This window comes from Lepidochelys kempii, chromosome 1 (genome assembly GCF_965140265.1).
Source record: "Lepidochelys kempii isolate rLepKem1 chromosome 1, rLepKem1.hap2, whole genome shotgun sequence".
NCBI classification, from domain to species: Eukaryota; Metazoa; Chordata; order Testudines; family Cheloniidae; genus Lepidochelys; species Lepidochelys kempii.
The window spans coordinates 18,554,138-18,572,902 of record NC_133256.1 but is presented as its reverse complement, the minus strand read 5'-3'; positions in this window follow the sequence as shown (position 1 = coordinate 18,572,902).

Below are 18,765 nucleotides of genomic sequence, written 5' to 3'. Positions count from 1 at the left end.
AGTCTATCATCATCCAACTAACTCTGTGTAAACTAGTCCAGTTAACAGAAATTTGATTTCTTATACTGAGATAGAGGGAATACAGTATAGGAGGATTCAGAGTAGCAGCCGTGTTAGTCTGTATCCACAAAAGCCGTGTAGTGTCTAGCAGAAAGAAGCATAACCAGTTGCAATGGCTGGAAGCTGAAGATAGGCAACGCATTTTTTTTTACCATGAAAGTAATTAACCATTGGCTCCATTTACCAGGGATATAGTAGTTCCTCCATCACTTAGAGTCCTTAAAAGCATATTGCATATGTCAAGGTTCCTCCCCCACTCTGAACTCTAGGGTACAGATGTGGGGACCTGCATGAAAAACCTCCTAAGCTTATCTTTACCAGCTTAGGTCAAAACTTCCCCAAGGTACAAAATATTCCACCCGTCGTCCTTGGATTGGCCGCTACCACCACCAAACTAATACTGGTTACTGGGGAAGAGCTGTTTGGACGCGTCTTTCCTCCAAAAATACTTCCCAAAACCTTGCACCCCACTTCCTGGACAAGGTTTGGTAAAAAGCCTCACCAATTTGCCTAGGTGACTACAGACCCAGACCCTTGGATCTTAAGAACAATGAACAATCCTCCCAACACTTGCACCCCCCCTTTCCTGGGAAATGTTGGATAAAAAGCCTCACCAATTTGCATAGGTGACCACAGACGCAAACCCTTGGATCTGAGAACAATGAAAAAAGCATTCAGTTTTCTTACAAGAAGCCTTTTAATAAAAATAGAAGTAAATAGAAATAAAGAAATCCCCCCTGTAAAATCAGGATTGTAGATAGCTTACAGGGTAATTAGATTCAAAAACATAGAGAACCCCTCTAGGCAAAACCTTAAGTTACAAAAAAGATACACAGACAGAAATAGTTATTCTATTCAGCACAATTCTTTTCTCAGCCATTTAAAGAAATCATAATCTAACACATATCTAGCTAGATTACTTACTAAAAGTTCTAAGACTCCATTCCTGGTCTATCCCCTGCAGAAACCAGCATATAGACAGACACACAGACCCTTTGTTTCTCTCCCTCCTCCCAGCTTTTGAAAGTATTTTGTCTCCTCATTGGTCATTTTGGTCAGGTGCCAGCGAGGTTACCTTTAGCTTCTTAACCCTTTACAGGTGAGAGGAGCTTTCCCCTGGCCAGGAGGGATTTCAAAGGGGTTTACCCTTCCCTTTATATTTATGACAGCATAGTTTTCTAAAATGTATGCTGCAGCACAACAAGAAGTTATGGGCTCAAGGCTGGAAATGTTATGACAAATTGCTTCCCAGTAGGGGGCATTATGGTGTGATTATGAACAGGAACTTAGAGAACTCCACTTTCAGGAAGACCATGATGAGAGAGCTTAGGTGGCAGCAAAGCCTGAATGTAACATTACAATGGCTCTCTTTGTATGAGTGAACACTGAGCAGGAACCACATGGTGCAGTTCTCTAGCCTGTGTTATGCAGGAGGTCAGGCTACATGATCATAATAGTCCCTTCTGGTTTTAACATCCATATATTTCATAAAAACAGTGTTCTACCACTTATGATAAAGGAGTATCCCTTAGTTTTCATAGGGTCTGCTCTTTCAGGGGGCCATGTCAAACTGGCGTTTGACATCACAACCAAAAGACATGCTCACTTCACATAGCATTGTCTGTCTGATAGTCTTACAGTAGTTTACAATCTAAATTAATTACACCTCACAGTACCCTTGGTGGTGGTTAGTATCATGGGCACTTTATATTTTATTATTATTGTTTGCAAGGCTATAGTGCCTGGAGGCCTCAAACTAGATCGGGATGCCACTGTACGAGTTGCTGTACATATAGTAAGAAACTAGCCCTTTGCAGGTAGATAAACTGAGGGATTGAAGAAAGTCAATGACTTTCCAAGGTAGAAGAGTAAGTCAGAGGCAGACCTGGGAAGAAAACCCAATAAACCTATGCTTTACACATCTTTACTAGTTTCCTGATTTAGGCCCCAGTCCACTTAAGTACATGCATTATAGGACTTAAAGATGTGCTTAACATTAAGCACGTGCTTAAGTGGTTTCCTCCATCAGGGTCTTAATAAGTAAAAAGAGAGAGCCTGATTGTCCTTTCATTTACTCAGGTGTAACTCACTAGTAACTCTAGAGTTGTTGCACCGGCATGAAACTGATGTGAGGGAGTGGAGAATCAGACCTAGTGTTTCTAACTGCTGACTTAGATAGAGCTTGCCCATTAAAGATGAGAAAACGACTACATTTGTATGCTGAAGTTAGTCCAAGAACTTCTGAACAAACTCTGGTTGTGTATTTGTTACCTGACCTGCAGTCTGGCACATTATTAATTCACTTCACTACCGGAATCTATTAAAAATATTTCCTACTTTGAAACGGAGAGAAGGCAATTTGAATTTATCTCCAGATCAGATGCACAGATCATGGGGAAAGTGATGAATAAATCATGAGAGTTTTCCAGATTACATTTTATGTTGGCCCAGCTACTGTATTTGTAATGTGTGATTATAGTAATCACACTTCAGTTAGTATTGCCTATAATCCATATTGCTTATAATCCAAAAAAAAAAAAAGAAAGAAAAGAAAAAGAAAACAAGCCATAAAAGTCCCTAGACCAATATAATCCTTTTTTTCTCTGAGATAAAACTGCTAAAGCAATGGCTGAACCAGTTAATGTATGAGCCTCTTGTGGTAGGATGATCAGTAAAACAAGCTACAAAGTTAGATTTCTTGTTTTGAGGTAAAACATGCCACATGTATTGCATATTCCATAAATAAGATGATCTGATGAGTTTTAACTAATTTGGTTTTAGACAATTAGTTTGTCTATTGTTTTAGCTCAGGGCTGTTTTCCTTTCAAACAAAATCAAATGCTTATTTGGAAGAAATACAGCAGCTAATTCTTTCTGAGAACACAGGGTCCTCTTTGACAGTGGCCATTAAAAAGATTTTAATGAAATCACCGAGATTTATTTGAAGCTGGACTAAGAACTTTTTTTTAATATTCAATCTGCCCATCTATATTAATTTTTTAACACAGATGGTGGTTTTATGGGTACCCACAGAAGGAAGTAGAAAGGGAGATTACTGGAATTTCAAGATGCAAATCAGGGTGCACAGAAGGCTGGAGTTCTTGCAGAGGCAAGAATGAGATTAGAGCAGGAAACACTGGCAACATTAAAATGCAAAAATTAAAAAACCAAGTGGTGCAATAAGGAGCTGTAGGGAGGCATTTGTGATCAATTTACCTACTACCTATGTATAAATTAAATTCAGTATCCCCTCAAAAAGATATTAGAGTGGCACCCAACTACTATGCTATAGTTAAAGGTCTATTAGTTGTTCCTTTATGAGCTCTCTTGCTGAGGATGTACAATATGGCTGTTAAAATGGCCTTTCGTGTCGATATTAGCACTGCACAGACTAAAACAAGCTGTGACCATTGTTTTCAAACAAAACTGAGGGCCTGATCCACCTCTCATTATAGTCATCAGTAATAGTTTTGCCATTGACTCCAATGGGAGCAGGATCCAGACTTGGTTCGGCTGCTCTTCCATTAGAGTCAGTTCTTTAAAATGCAAGTGGGTAGAGGAGCATCTACAACCTTTGTTTACAAAGACTCATTCAAACACACATTGCTGGTATTTGGTCCATATATTAGACAAAAGCCCATTAATTGTTAAAGAAGTAGCATGACATACCCAAGCATTGTCTTCAAATCAGCTGCTGTGTGGTGTGTGTCACTTGAATAGCTCAGTTTACATAATGCACGCACACAGAGGACACAGAGGATATTTTTGCAGGTGGACAAACACCAGTCCTGTTCTATGGGGACAACTTCCCTAGACATCCACAAATCATAGAACCACAGATCTAGTCCCATTGAAGTCAATGGAAATCTGTGCATAGGCTTTTGGATAAAATTCACTCCCTATCTAGCAAGGATGCTTCTATGGCTTCCATTACTGTTAAATCTGAGAGCCTCACAAGCTTTCATTTTTTTCCATCCTGTTATAATGTTATCCCCATTTTGCAGATGGGGAACTGAAGCACAGAGAGACTAAATGACTTGCCCAAGGTCACAAAAGGAATGGAACACTTTTATCTTATGGATCCCAGGTTAGCACCCTAACCACTGGACAATCCTCCTTCCTCTGCACAGAAGGGGGCCAACAGAAGGCTGTGTGGTACTCAAGTGTTGCATAGGCCTTGCTCTGTCCTGCTTGGGAGTTATTTTCACCATTATGGATTATTTGTAAAGACAGACAAATAAATCACTGAAATCCTCCCCTGAATTTTACATTTATGATGTGCGTCAACAAACAGAGGAAAATATTATAAGGGGCAGATGTGTTACCTTGGAGCAACAAAATTTGCAATGGCAGGATAAGTGTAAGAGGATGAATAAGATTTCTATCACAGCTGTCTAGATGAGACTATATATGTTTTTGTTTGAGTGTATATTCATTTTTAAATTATATCCTCCTTTCTGAAGACTAGACCCAAGCCAATCATTGATTTTTTGGTTCGGTGACTTAACTGAAACAAATCAAGAAAAATTCAATTAGTTTTGAGCCAAAATGGAATGTTTTCTCTCTTTCATGACAAAAGAAAAAATTGAACAAAAATTGTTCAAGTCTCAGTTTGAAATGACAATGAAATGTCAGTTTGAAATAAAATTTTCAAAACAAACGGTTTCATTTTCCAAATTTTTGTTTTCAGATTTCTTTCGGGTTTTGTTCAGCTGAAACTATTCAACATGAATTCAAGAACAGTTTTGGTGGCCAATTCCCCTCCCTCCCCACCAGCTGTACTGAAGACTCTTCTCCACTGAGTGAAAGATGCTCAAGTCCAATAAACAGTTCACTCCATCCAAATGGTGAGATTATGTCACAGCTAAAACAGGGGCGGCGGGCCTTAAATTTCCTTTGGACACCAGGAGATGTTTGTTACGACCATGTTTAAATTAAGTTACCAGGTCAGAGCCAGAATTACCAATTGATGAGCACAATAAACAATTTGAGCTGAAGGCTTGTTATCAGTTGTAGACTTCATGGCACTCTGCATTAGGCCAGACCCTCAGCTAGTGTAAACTATCATTGCCTCTTTGAATTCAGTAGAACTTTGTGAAACATTTAACTCAACACAATTTTGACAGATTATTTTATTAGTAGTAGTTTTAGAGGAGTGCCTAGGAACTCCTGTACAGGCCCTCCTGGATAGACACATCAGAAAGGGTTTGTCTACACTGCAAAAAAATTCCAGTGGCCGTGAGTCTCACAGCACGGGTCAATTGATTCAGGCTCACATTAGGGGGCTAAAAAGACCTTTCTCCTTGGGCTTTATACCCAGCTCTGAGACCCTCCCTGGTCACCGAGTTTCAGATCCTGAGCTTCCACTTGAGTGGGAATATCTACATTGCTATTTTTAGCCCCATAATATGAACCCTGTGAGTCCAAGTCAGTTGACCTGGGCTCTGAGACTTGCTGCCACCATGTGAGGGTTTTGTTTTTGTTTTTCTTTCAGTGTAGATGTACCCAAACATGTTCTCTGCTCCAGAGAGCTCACAATTTGCACCTCAGGGAGGATGCAACATGTGGACAAAACAGACAGATGGGGTGGGGGATAGATGGGAGGATGAAGTAATGAATTGAACAAAGTTTAGTAAATACATAGTCTCCACTCACTACTGCCTAGCTGGTTTTATTGCCAGGTTAATGTGCTTTTTAGAGTGAATTTTGGAATAATGGGAGGAAAACTTTAGCCACTTTTTCCCAATTCCCCCTTGAATTTCAAACTTTTGAGCAATTCTCTAAATGTCAGACCTCTGACATTTTCCCTCAGATGTGGGCCAATGGAGTTCTGCTTGGTCTACTTGTCTCTTTTCATCTCCAGCTTTACACCTACACTAACACACCATCCAACTGACACATGGAAGGCCACTGATCTGTTACAGACCACTGTAGAACTCTACTAGAGCATGGATCTGACCCATGAGAGTGCAGGTATGTGGTGTTCTTTTTAAGCTATGGCATAGTTTTGAAAGCTATATTTTTAGACTGATGATTTTATACTCCCGTTGGCATCTGTGTGAAACTATGATTATGGTAACTCAAAAAAATACTTTGCAAAATGGCAGCCAACTCTAATGAAATCATACCACTTATCAGATCTGCCAGCCTATGACATGGTAGAGATCACAGCCCACCTGTGAGGAGAAGAAGAATGGTTAATGTACTAGGTATGGACTCAGGAGATTGCCTGCCTGCATTCTCCACTACCTGGGGCACCCACCAGCAGCAGACCCTGGCATGACCAGGGCACCCACCTCAGTTTCCCCTTTCTTCCAGAGTCCCCAATAACTCCCTACAAGCTTTCAAAGTATAAATAGCCTTTTGAGGGGTTAATTTGTTACAAAAGGCCTCACGACCATAATTCAGATTTCCCCAGCACAATCCATACATGACATTCACTCTTTCAAGTCCCAAATCACCACACCAAGTATAGAATCATAGAATCATAGAATATCAGGGTTGGAAGGGACCCCAGAAGGTCATCTAGTCCAACCCCCTGCTCAAAGCAGGACCAATTCCCAGTTAAATCATCCCAGCCAGGGCTTTGTCAAGCCTGACCTTAAAAACCTCTAAGGAAGGAGATTCTACCACCTCCCTAGGTAACGCATTCCAGTGTTTCACCACCCTCTTAGTGAAAAAGTTTTTCCTAATATCCAATCTAAACCTCCCCCACTGCAACTTGAGACCATTACTCCTCGTTCTGTCATCTGCTACCATTGAGAACAGTCTAGAGCCATCCTCTTTGGAACCCCCTTTCAGGTAGTTGAAAGCAGCTATCAAATCCCCCCTCATTCTTCTCTTCTGCAGGCTAAACAATCCCAGCTCCCTCAGCCTCTCCTCATAACTCATGTGTTCCAGTCCCCTAATCATTTTTGTTGCCCTTCGCTGGACTCTCTCCAATTTATCCACATCCTTCTTGAAGTGTGGGGCCCAAAACTGGACACAGTACTCCAGATGAGGTACAGCTCTGAATCTCTTCCCATGCTCCAGCTCTCATTTATAATCCAAGCAACTGTGTCTGGGGTTTTCTCTGCCCTGTTTCCTTTCCAGGGATGGTTCCAGCTCTTGCCCAGAGATACCACCAGGCACCCCACTTCATCATTCCCCAGTCTTCAGCTCTCTGGCCCTTCAACTTCTGCTCAGAGAACCAGCAAGCATCTCCTTTTGCTGCTCCCAGCCTTCAACCCCTCTGGCCACAGCTCCTTGGTCTGGGGAAGTCTTTAGGTGAACCACCGACTGCCTTGCTGCCTTCTGCTTCCCCTGGACTGATCTGGCTCCACTGCTCAACCAGGGAGCTCTCACCGCTCCCTCCTTTAGGGGCATCCCCTACCTGATGCTCTCAGCCCAGCTCTGCTCTTCCTCTGACCTCTCTCAGCTCCCTCCCTTTCTGGGGTCTGGGTTCTGCACTTTCCCCTCTCTGGGTTCTGTACACTCTCTTGCCTTCGGGATGTCTCTGATTTATAAGTCCCAGAGTCAGCCATGCCCATCTCATTGCACTAGAATGCACCTGGACTAGAACAGGCGAGCTGGGTCTGATTTCATTTAAGGGCCCAGCTGCCCTGTTACAGCAGCCTTGATATCTGCTGCAGCCTCTAGGTGCTCCCAAACTACACACAAGTAGGAAGAAGAAGCTGGAGCCTGCCATCGTGACTTCAGAAGATCTGTGGTTTAAAAAATGAGTGAAAATTTAACATACTTTTTGAGCTTATGGTCTTGTGTGGTTTTGGAATATGCAACGCAACCTTGCCATTACATCTTTCAAAAAACCTGTACACCGCATCTTGAAAGGTGTTATGCAGGTCTGGCATGGTACACTGGATGAAGTTGAGCTGTGTGTGTGGGAGCAGGCTTAAGGCTTTTGTGTATACGTGTGTTTGTATGTATGTGTGTGTTCCTCTTGCTTTCTTAAAACATTTGGCGGCTGATTTGCCAAGAGCCTGGCTCTTGTTTTGCTTTTGTGTATCCTCTCCTGAATAACTTCAATGAATATTGCAGTGAAAAATAAAGATTTGTGTTCAAAGGGCTGTATGTGGCAGTGTTTTTAATCAAATCAGTTGATCTAGATTGTTTTTGAGAGTGTTCTGTGTTGGGATTCATAATGTAGGTGAGATCTGAGAACCTACTGTGAAGTGACAACCTCTGTTGTTTGAGGTATAACTCTCCAGTGCTTTCTTTCATGAGTGTCCTCTAATTAATATTGTCTTTAAAAGCAAATTACCTTTCAGGATTTAATTAACATGGAGTAGTGATGTTTTCAGGTTTAAACTGAACATGTTTCATCAGGAAATACTTTTATCACTTTCTATGATTTTTTTTGTTTTGCATTTTTCCTGGCTTGACAGTAAGAATGCTTGTGTTTTTTTCTTTTCTTTTGCACAAATGCAAAGTCGAGGAGCTGAAGTTTCTGTTGCTCACTCTGAAGACTTGTCATCCGAGGAAACTGCATCAAATGCTGGGATCTGATCTGTTTATTTACTCTTTATAAAGCTTGTTTTCCTTTATCTGGTAACAGCCCCAGACCCTTTTAATGGAGTCTCTTCCCATTCTAAAATTCATTTTCCCATTTCCTTCTTTGCTTGCTGAAAAATCCTTTTGGCCGGTCATTTCTCACGCCTGTTAGCCCAACGACAACAACTTTTTTGGTTGGTGAAAGTTTGAAGGAGATCAAATCAGTTTCCTTGAGTTCAAAGAAGCTAAATACTGTATGCACATTTCAATTGTTGTCCTTTCACAGTTGACAATGTCAATCAATTTTCATTAGTGCCTTTAATTTTCCTTTAGTTTTTCACTTGTCTGTTTTTAACCTTTCTTCATATTACTCTTTTTCATAGCATAAAAGAAACGGAAGATTCTGAAGGACTCATTAAGTCCTCAAAGATGAAAATCATCTCTGCAGAGGTGCAGCACAAAGTTTAGGCACCACTTAAATAGGGCATAGTCTTTGTTCTTCCCCGCTGCACAGTGGTGATTTTTCATGCCTAGTCCATTCTAGGCAGTGCAGGATTGTTCTCTACAATATTTTTTTGCTCCATTGGTGGTGACTATTCGGGTATATAAACATGACAGTTATTCACTCCTGGTAACTGTGGCTGTCATAAATATAAAGGGAAGGGTAAACCCCTTTAAAATCCCTCCTGGCCAGAGGAAAAATCCTCTCACCTGTAAAGGGTTAAGAAGCTAAAGGTAACCTCGCTGGCACCTGACCAAAATGACCAATGAGGAGACAAGATACTTTCAAAAGCTGGGAGGAGAGAGAGAAACAAAGGGTCTGGGTCTGTCTGTATGCTGCTTTTGCCGGGGATAGAACAGGAATGGAGTCTTAGAATTTTAGTAAGTAATCTAGCTAGGTTATTGTTAGATTATGATTTCTTTAAATGGCTGAGAAAAGAACTGTGCTGAATAGAATGACTATTTCTGTCTGTGTGTCTTTTTTGTAACTTAAGGTTTTGCCTAGAGGAATTCTCTATGTTTTGAATCTAATTACCCTGTAAGGTATCTACCATCCTGATTTTACAGAGGTGATTCCTTTACTTCTGTTTACTTCTATTTCTATTAAAAGTCTTCTTGTAAGAAAACTGAATGCTTTTTCATTGTTCTCAGATCCAAGGGTTTGGATCTGTGATCACCTATGCAAATTGGTGAGGATTTTTACCAAACCTTTCCCAGGAAGTGGGGTGCAAGGGTTGGGAGGATTTTGGGGGGAAAGACGTGTCCAAACTACCTTTCCCAGTAAACCCAGTTAGAGTTTAGTGGTGGCAGTGCATATTCCAAGGACAAAGGATAAAATTAATTTGTACCTTGGGGAAGTTTTAACCTAAGCTGGTAAAAGTAAGCTTAGGAGGTTTTCATGCAGGTCCCCACATCTGTACCCTAGAGTTCAGAGTGGGGGAGGAACCTTGACAGTGGCATGACGACTTTATGTAACCCTTCTGCCAGGTGGAGTCGGCAGCAACCAGGGCTGGGTTCAATATCTAGGGATTCCTTCTCAACAACACAACATAGAACCAGCTCAAACCCCAACCCAGTAACCTGGGAAAATTACACACCACTCCTGGGCACCTCTAAGAGGCAATATTTCCCCTCCTGCAAGCACAGAATCTGAATGTAGGAAAGAAATGTTTACTGAAAGGAGGAAAGTCACCCAACATTAATTAGGGAAAATGCCGTAAGCGGGATTCATAAACATAAAACCATGAGCAGGACGTCCACCCCAGATTGCGTTGGGCTGTGTCTTCTGCCTCATGTTCTTGAGTTCTACAACCAAAAGTTCCTTTACCGTTCCCCTCCATGCGCCCTCACCACACCCCACTCACGGTGGTTGTCCTTGGTCAGTGAGGACCCAGGGTTCAGAAGTGCATCTCTGTGAGTTCACCTCCCACCTGCGGGGAGGAGAAGAGAAGGCACCTTGCTTGCTTTACCATCTGAGCGCTTGCTCTGGCTGGCCGCCCTCATCCGCCACTGTGCTGCACACAGTCACCTTCTGCCACCTGCTTCTCTACTGTTTTAGTGATTTTCAGCTCTCAGTGATTGTCAGCTCCAAGTAAGGGAACTTCATTGCTGAAGCAGGCTGGGCAGAAACACTGTCTTGCAACCAGTGATTTCAGCTCTAGTGTGCACTTAACAAAACAAAAGGCTCCTAATGGAGCCCTACTTAGCTCTGTCTTTGAACAGTGGGGAGGAGCTGGATTAAACCATGCCTGGGGCTCTGAGATAGAGCTCACCTCCTGGCAGGGATGCCTGTCCCCACCCTTCTTACTTTCTCTGTGGTCTGCATCAAAGCCCCTGGCTTAGTGAGTTCATTTCAGTTGAGGGTGACCCCCTCAATCAGGACAAGCTAAGCACAGTTCTGCTACCCTTTACTCATACAATAAAGATAAATGCCTTCATTGGGCATTTATGCCTGGCCAGTAGATGCACTCCCTGGCTCACCCCATGCTCACTTCTGTCCTAAAATGGGAAGTGTGAAAACATCTCATGATGTCAGTTTTCAATCTGATAGGATTACTGCTTTGTCCCCTTTAAACAAAATCCCATCTTGCACAGATAGCTCATCTGTCACCTGGTAGTAGGCGGTAAACCTGCTGAGGCATTTGCTCCTTGTGATCTGGCCATCCCTGCAATATGTCAGGTCCTCAAAGAATCAATCCTGAAGCACTTGCATGAGAGGAAAGTGATCAGGAACAGCCAGCATGGATTCACCAAGGGAAGGTCATGCCTGACTAATCTAATTGCCTTTTATGATGAGATTACTGGTTCTGTGGATGAAGGGAAAGCAGTGGATGTATTGTATCTTGACTTTAGCAAAGCTTTTGACACGGTCTCCCACAGTATTCTTGTCAGCAAGTTAAGGAAGTATGGGCTGGATGAATGCACTATAAGGTGGGTAGAAAGCTGGCTAGATTGTCGGGCTCAACGGGTAGTGATCAATGGCTCCATGTCTAGTTGGCAGCCGGTATCAAGTGGAGTGCCCCAAGGGTCGGTCCTGGGGCCGGTTTTGTTCAATATCTTCATAAATGATCTGGAGGATGGTGTGGATTGCACTCTCAGCAAATTTGCAGATGATACTAAACTGGGAGGAGTGGTAGATACGCTGGAGGGGAGGGATAGGATACAGAAGGACCTAGACAAATTGGAGGATTGGGCCAAAAGAAATCTGATGAGGTTCAATAAGGATAAGTGCATTGTCCTGCACTTAGGATGGAAGAATCCAATGCACCGCTACAGACTAGGGACCGAATGGCTAGGCAGCAGTTCTGCAGAAAAGGACCTAGGGGTGACAGTGGACGAGAAGCTGGATATGAGTCAGCAGTGTGCCCTTGTTGCCAAGAAGGCCAATGGCATTTTGGGATGTATAAGTAGGGGCATAGCGAGCAGATCGAGGGACGGGATCGTTCCCCTCTATTCGACATTGGTGAGGCCTCATCTGGAGTACTGTGTCCAGTTTTGGGCCCCACACTACAAGAAGGATGTGGATAAATTGGAGAGAGTCCAGCGAAGGGCAACAAAAATGATTAGGGGTCTAGAACACATGAGTTATGAGGAGAGGCTGAGGGAGCTGGGATTGTTTAGCCTGCAGAAGAGAAGAATGAGGGGGGATTTGATAGCTGCTTTCAACTACCTGAAAGGGGGTTCCAAAGAGGATGGCTCTAGACTGTTCTCAATGGTAGCAGATGACAGAACGAGGAGTAATGGTCTCAAGTTGCAGTGGGGGAGGTTTAGATTGGATATTAGGAAAAACTTTTTCACTAAGAGGGTGGTGAAACACTGGAATGCGTTACCTAGGGAGGTGGTAGAATCTCCTTCCTTAGAGGTTTTTAAGGTCAGGCTTGACAAAGCCCTGGCTGGGATGATTTAACTGGGAATTGGTCCTGCTTTGAGCAGGGGGTTGGACTAGATGACCTTCAGGGGTCCCTTCCAACCCTGATATTCTATGATTCTATGTATAGTTTTATTGCTTGTGCACGCCATCCTGGTCAGTGCTTTGCTGGATTGCCTGTACCCTCCAGCAGAGATGTGACGGTATTGTAGCATGTTGATAAACTATGTCCTGTAACTCTGGAAATTATGCCTGGCTCAGTATATCTGCCACCAGTAGATATGTTCCTTGATAGGACCTTACCTTCACATCACAGTGTTGCAGTCTCAGTAACATGAATTGTATGAATTTTGGGTGCACTCACTCAGCGGTGCTTTCTTTATGGTGCCTTCTAATGGCTTGTGATCAGACTGCACGTCGACCTAGTGCCCAAAGGTGAACTGATGGAATCACTCTATTCCAAAGACATTCACAGCCAATGTCCCCTTTCTGTGCTTGTCAGGGTCTATGAGCAAATAAAGTGGCTGCTGGCTTGGCATCAGGGCTATTCTTGGAATTTCTTCTGAGTCATCACACTGTAACTCTAGGTGCTCAGCAGGGCTATAGTACATAGTTTTCTTTACTCTTTCAAATGCCTGTTCTTGGGTCTCTGGTCATTCCCACATTGCCTCATTGTGTATTAACTGTCTCAAGGGTTCCAGGCTTCTGATAAGTGTATGCAGAGTCTGGAAAGATAGTTGGCCACCCCATAAATCACCGGACTCCCTTTGCATCCTGTGGTCTGGGCATTTCCATAACAGCTTTCAGTTTCTTGGGGTCCAGCTAGACTCCCCCAGAAGTTAACAGATGTGGACATCAGTTAACATCAGTTCTCAGGTGTCTGCATCTGGGCTAGTACTGCGCTCCTGGAGCCTATTTAGGAGTTGTTGCAGCTTGGAATTGTGGTCCTGGATTGCCTCTTCCTTGGTCTCTTTTTCTCCTACACTAAGAATGTCATCAACTACAGTTTTGATGCCTTGGAGGTATTTTTTTCTGATTAGATCTGTTTCTGTCAATAATCTCTCTTGTAAACTGGAATCATGTGTCCCACAAACTATCCTGTCTTTAATTATGGAATCCTTAATATCTCCCAAGTTACATGTGGATGCCAGAGTTAGAGGTAGGTGATTTTTTTTTGAGTGAATAGTAAATCCTGTGCATTTTGGAGGGCACCAAAATTATTCATGAATTTGGCCAAATTCATTGAATAGTTTCAGCTGAAAAAAACGGGAAAAAATCAATGAAAAACATTTTATTTGCACATTTTTAAATGAACCATTTTGAAATGACATTTTGAATCAACATTTTTGAAACTAAATATCATTTTAAATTAACGTTTTTCAAATGTGTCTTTTGACCCAAGTGACATTTTTTTTAGGTTTTCATTTTGGAGAGAAAAAAGGAAAAAAATCAGTTTTGGTTTGAAATGAACTGATATTTTTTATTTCTGGGTCAGCAGATTAAACCCTCAAATCAGTTATTCACTCAGCTCTACGCCATGTTGATGCTGTAACGTAAGTATTTATCCCTTAATCTGCTTCTTGGCTTTCGGTAAAAATAATATCTTCACAGTCTCATTCTCTTTGAAATCACAGTACTCAGGCATTTTTGTTCCTGTGTTTTTGAGCATTATTCCTGGCAAAAGTGTCTTACTCAATTCTCATTCTTTCTCTCCAGTGAGATCATAAAAACGCTTGACTTTGATTTTTCTGATATTTATTCCCCATGATCAGCTCTGTATATACAATAAATTGTTGCTTCCATGCTTGTGCAAGACTTTTTGTCTGGAAATCAAGCTTTTCTGGTGGCCTGAGTCCCTCCATCCTGCCTGTTTGTTCTGTTTCTAGCTGTGGCTTTGTTTTCCTGTCAATCACAGTCTCTTCCTTGCTGTGGGTCTCACAAGAGTGTTCACTGTGCCACCATGTTTCATGTTCTGTTGGGTAAAACATGAAAGGACTCTGAAACTAAACGGTCTCTTTAGTAAAAGAGCTATTTACAGAGATGCTGCAGCTACAACTAGCATTTCAGCCATGTACCTGAAGAATGAAGTTCTGGTCCCTTCACCAAACTCATCCATGCAGGTCGCTATATCATCCAGTCCAGATAAATGGCTCAGAAAATGAGGCTTCTACTGTTGGGAAACCATTCTATATTCCCATAGACCTTATTGTTGCTAGGAGGTTTTTTTATATTCAACCCAAAGTTTCATTGTGGTCAATTTCACTCCATTACATCTAGTGGCCCATGTTTTTGTTACCAGACTATTCTATTACATTTTATTTCATATCTATTGCAGTGTCACCACTGACATTGTACAAGCATACGGGCAATTAAATCTCAATGTAAACAAAATGTTAAACAGGTCATAGTGGCCTTACTCAAGCCTTCAACGCCAGGCAATAACTGTAGCATTTTTTGAATAATACATTCACCAAAGAAAGAAAACTACAAAACCCCAGAGTCATGGTAAAGGCACTGGGACACTTTGTATCAATCATAAATGAAGCCTATTAGGATTTAAAGTATAATTATAGACATGTTTGCAGTAACAGCTAGGTATGTAGCTTATCTCTCCTCTGCTTATTTATATTACACGACCATATCAATATTGGTTGTGGCATGGAGGATATTGTATATATGTAATGGATGGTATGGGGCTCGGGAGACATGGGTTTTAGTTCTGGCTTTTGAAACTAACTTGCTGTGTGGCCTTGGGCAAATCATTTCACCTCTCTTTGACTGTTTCCCTTCCCATCCTCTTGTCTGTCCTGTCTGTTTCGATTGCTAACCTTTGGGGTCTGCGACAGAGTGCAGCAAATTAACAGGTGAGCCTGCACTCCGATCATTCTGATCCCAATCAGTTCCCCGGGAAAAGGCTGACAGGATAACTGAAGTTAATTATCTAATCAGGTGGGGGCGGCTGGGTGAGCCAAAGAGCTAATTAGCCATTCAACTCAGGACTGATGGGAAGGGCACAGGGGTGTGGGGGGTGAAGAGAGAGAAAGCAAGGGAACAGGGCTAGGTGAGCCCAGTCTCAGAGAAGGGAGACTCCTGCTCCTCTGAGGCTTTGGGGAACGGGCAGAAAGCACAGGGGGCTCTATAAGCAGCATTGCTGCACAGGACTGTAAAGGTGTTGGTAGAGGGGCCATACATTCCTGACATGGTGCGGTACACAACTAGTGAAGTCAGAGTGGCTTCTGTGATGCTGGAAGCCAGGAGCAGAGCACTCCCTGTTACAAGGTCACGTACTGTCATTCACTATGTGCTTGTACAGTGCTCAGTGCAATGAGGCTCCGACTGCCATTGGAGTGTTTAGATGCTATGGCAATCCGAGTCAGTAATTTCTTGCGTTTTTATTTCTTGTTAATATAAATTAAACATAGAAACATATCGCCATATGACAGTGCAATGATTTAAAAAAATGTAGGCATAGTATATTCATTGTGAAAGTTACAATCAGTGGCTATTTGGTCAAGGTGGGCAACATTAGAAGTCAGAGCTGCTGTGATTATTTTGGACAATATTCTCATACTGTCCACTGCAAATTTTTTGGGATGAGGATCTGCAATCTTATAAATATCTGCAAGGCGTCATGCCCACTTCTTGGGCCGCATGAATAATACTGGAGTCTAGCTGTGCCGGACCAATTAAGGAATCGCAGAAGCACACTTATGAACAAAGGGGCACTGTTATATTATTTTTGGCAAACGTTTTGGCTCCTGACCATTTTTAGGAACAAGAGAACTGAATGTGACATTTGAGAGAAATGAAAGCATCCTGACAATCCTGCTTGATCTACGTCTTAAAAAAAGAACAAGAAAACCCAAATTTCCCCTAACTTCAGTTGCTGCTGCTGAGTCGTGAGGGAAGGCTTTCAGAAAAGGAAACGAATGGAAATGTCAGAGAATGATCTGCCCACGCCGCCTTTGTCTCTGTGTTTTCCATGTTGTGGACATCTAAGTTCATTTAAAAAAAAGAAAGTAGTAGACAGAAGCAGTGGAAGATTTAAAAAAAAACAAAAACAAAAAAAAAAGCAAGTGTTACATCTCAGTTCCTTTTAGAAATAAGAAAAAAAGCATGATCTACCACAGGGCTTTCAAGCATGATCTACCACAGGGCTTTCAAGGGGAGATCTCTGTAAAATAGCAGAGATGTACATGATGATGGATGGTAAATTTGGATAAACTCTATGACAGTGCAATAATCACACAGTGTTTGAGATGTAGTGTCTGTAAAGTTCAATGGGGAGATGTGCTGAAAGGCACTGAAAGCGTAAACTGTAAGTTTCAATGTACCTGAAAGTAGCACTGACTCTGTGTCACTTACACTTTGTCTTTATGCATGACTGTTTTACACAGCACAGCCAAGGTCTCCCTTCATTCTGGTCACTAACCATGACACGTCTAGTCGCTGTAAACTGTGATCAATCCCAGCATTGTCCACCGGTACCCAGCATTGCAGCCTTCCTGCTTCTGAGTGCAGAAGTGCTTCTGGAAAAGAGAGAGGCGTCGTTCCCCAGAACAGCAGGAGCATCACAGTGCAGGATGTGTGTGTTTGGGGTTTACCCATTGTTTTAGGAGTGTGACCAAGTGCACTACCCAGCAGGCCTAGGAGTCACCTGGCCAGCCCCAGCACAAAACTCTGTTTCCCAATCATAGAACCATAGGGACTGCAAGGGTCATCTATTCTAACTCCAAACCAAGATGCAGGATTTGTTGTATATAAACCATCCAAGACAGTTGGCTATCCAGCCTCTTTCTGAAAGCCTCCAGTGCAGGAGCTCCCATGACCTCCCTAGGCCGTCTGTTTGTTTGACCTACTGTTCTTACAGTTAGGAAGTTTTCCCTGGGGTTTAATCTAGCTCTGCGATGCTGTAGTTGGAACCCATGGGCTCTGCAGAGAGGAGTTGCTGGGTGTGGAATCTCATTGCAGCTGGAACCCATAAACTGTCAGGATCAGCTGCTGGAGATAGAAGAATGAAGCAACAGTGGCAATGTAGAGAATGGGCTAAGGGAGGTTATGTGTCTGCTTGGAGTCTAGAAGTTTATTCTAAAAGACTTTGGGTAAACCCTTCAGAGAAAGGGGCATATATCTGGGCTGTTATTACACTGGAGCGGAGAGAAGGCTTTACTTATTGTTGCTGGACTATTTGTTACACCCTACACAAGAGAAGACTTTGGGTTTGTTGTCTTTGTCTCAGTATAGGTTGCCCCAACCTCGGTGAAGGGTGAACTCTCTGTGGCAGTTATACAAGTTAGTCTTTTGTTAATGCAGCCTAGAATCCCGTTTCTTTGCAGTGTCTCAGACCTAGCAGAAAATTTGAGATTGTACAGACAGTGATAGTGAAGCTGAAGTGTGTCACGAAAAAGATACACACCTGTGCCTGTACTACCACCTGGAATGTGTGTTACAGTTGGCGGTTTTAGGACACAATATTTGCTGCATTAAAGCAAATAATGCTGAGTGTCTGACTTTTCCAAGATAAACCTTGCAATTCCTCTGATGCTAAATCTTCTGCACTCTCTCTGTCATTGACACTGGCTAGCCTAATCAGCTTGCTGCACATTTTAACACTATCCCAGACAATTTAATCAGCCCAATGGCAGCTCTTTTCAAGCCCACATTTCTAGCGTAGTAAAGACGGTAACAACGGAGTTGGTCCCTTAAGCAGAGGAGGCCTTGGACTTGATTTCCATCAGGAACATTCTGCCCAAGCAAATAAACAAATAAAACATTTCACAGTCAGGAGGTGTCAGCTGTGGGAAAAGATTTCTTCATGGGATCCAGAATCTCCTGCAAGGAGGAAAATAGAGAACAGCAGCAGAAGCAGTGAAGGATGGTGGGTGAGGGGAAGACATAAAAGTAAAATGGCATGTTAATAATACTTTAAATGTCTATACCACTTTTTATCCAAAGATATTAATGTACTACACTCGCTCACTGATTCTCACAACATTTCTGTCCTGATTTTCTCTCAAAACGACACCACTTCCTCTTTAAAAAATGATCCAGATTGAGCCTGGGCCTGAACAGATATGCCAGGGTGGAGAGAGGCACAAGGAACTTTCCCTCCTCCCCTTGAAAGCTGTTTGGGGAGTTGCTTGGACAAAGTGAGTCCTTGAACTCCCCTGAGAAGAACTATTTGGGACTAGTTTTGACAGTGGCACTAATCGAACCAAACGGGGGGATCAGGAACGGATAGGATCACTGACCCAACTCTACTAAGCTGCCTGCACAGCTGGCCATGCACAGGGGAGAACAGTGAGGATCCTGACAAGGGTGCTCAGGACCACCGGTCAGAGCAGGGT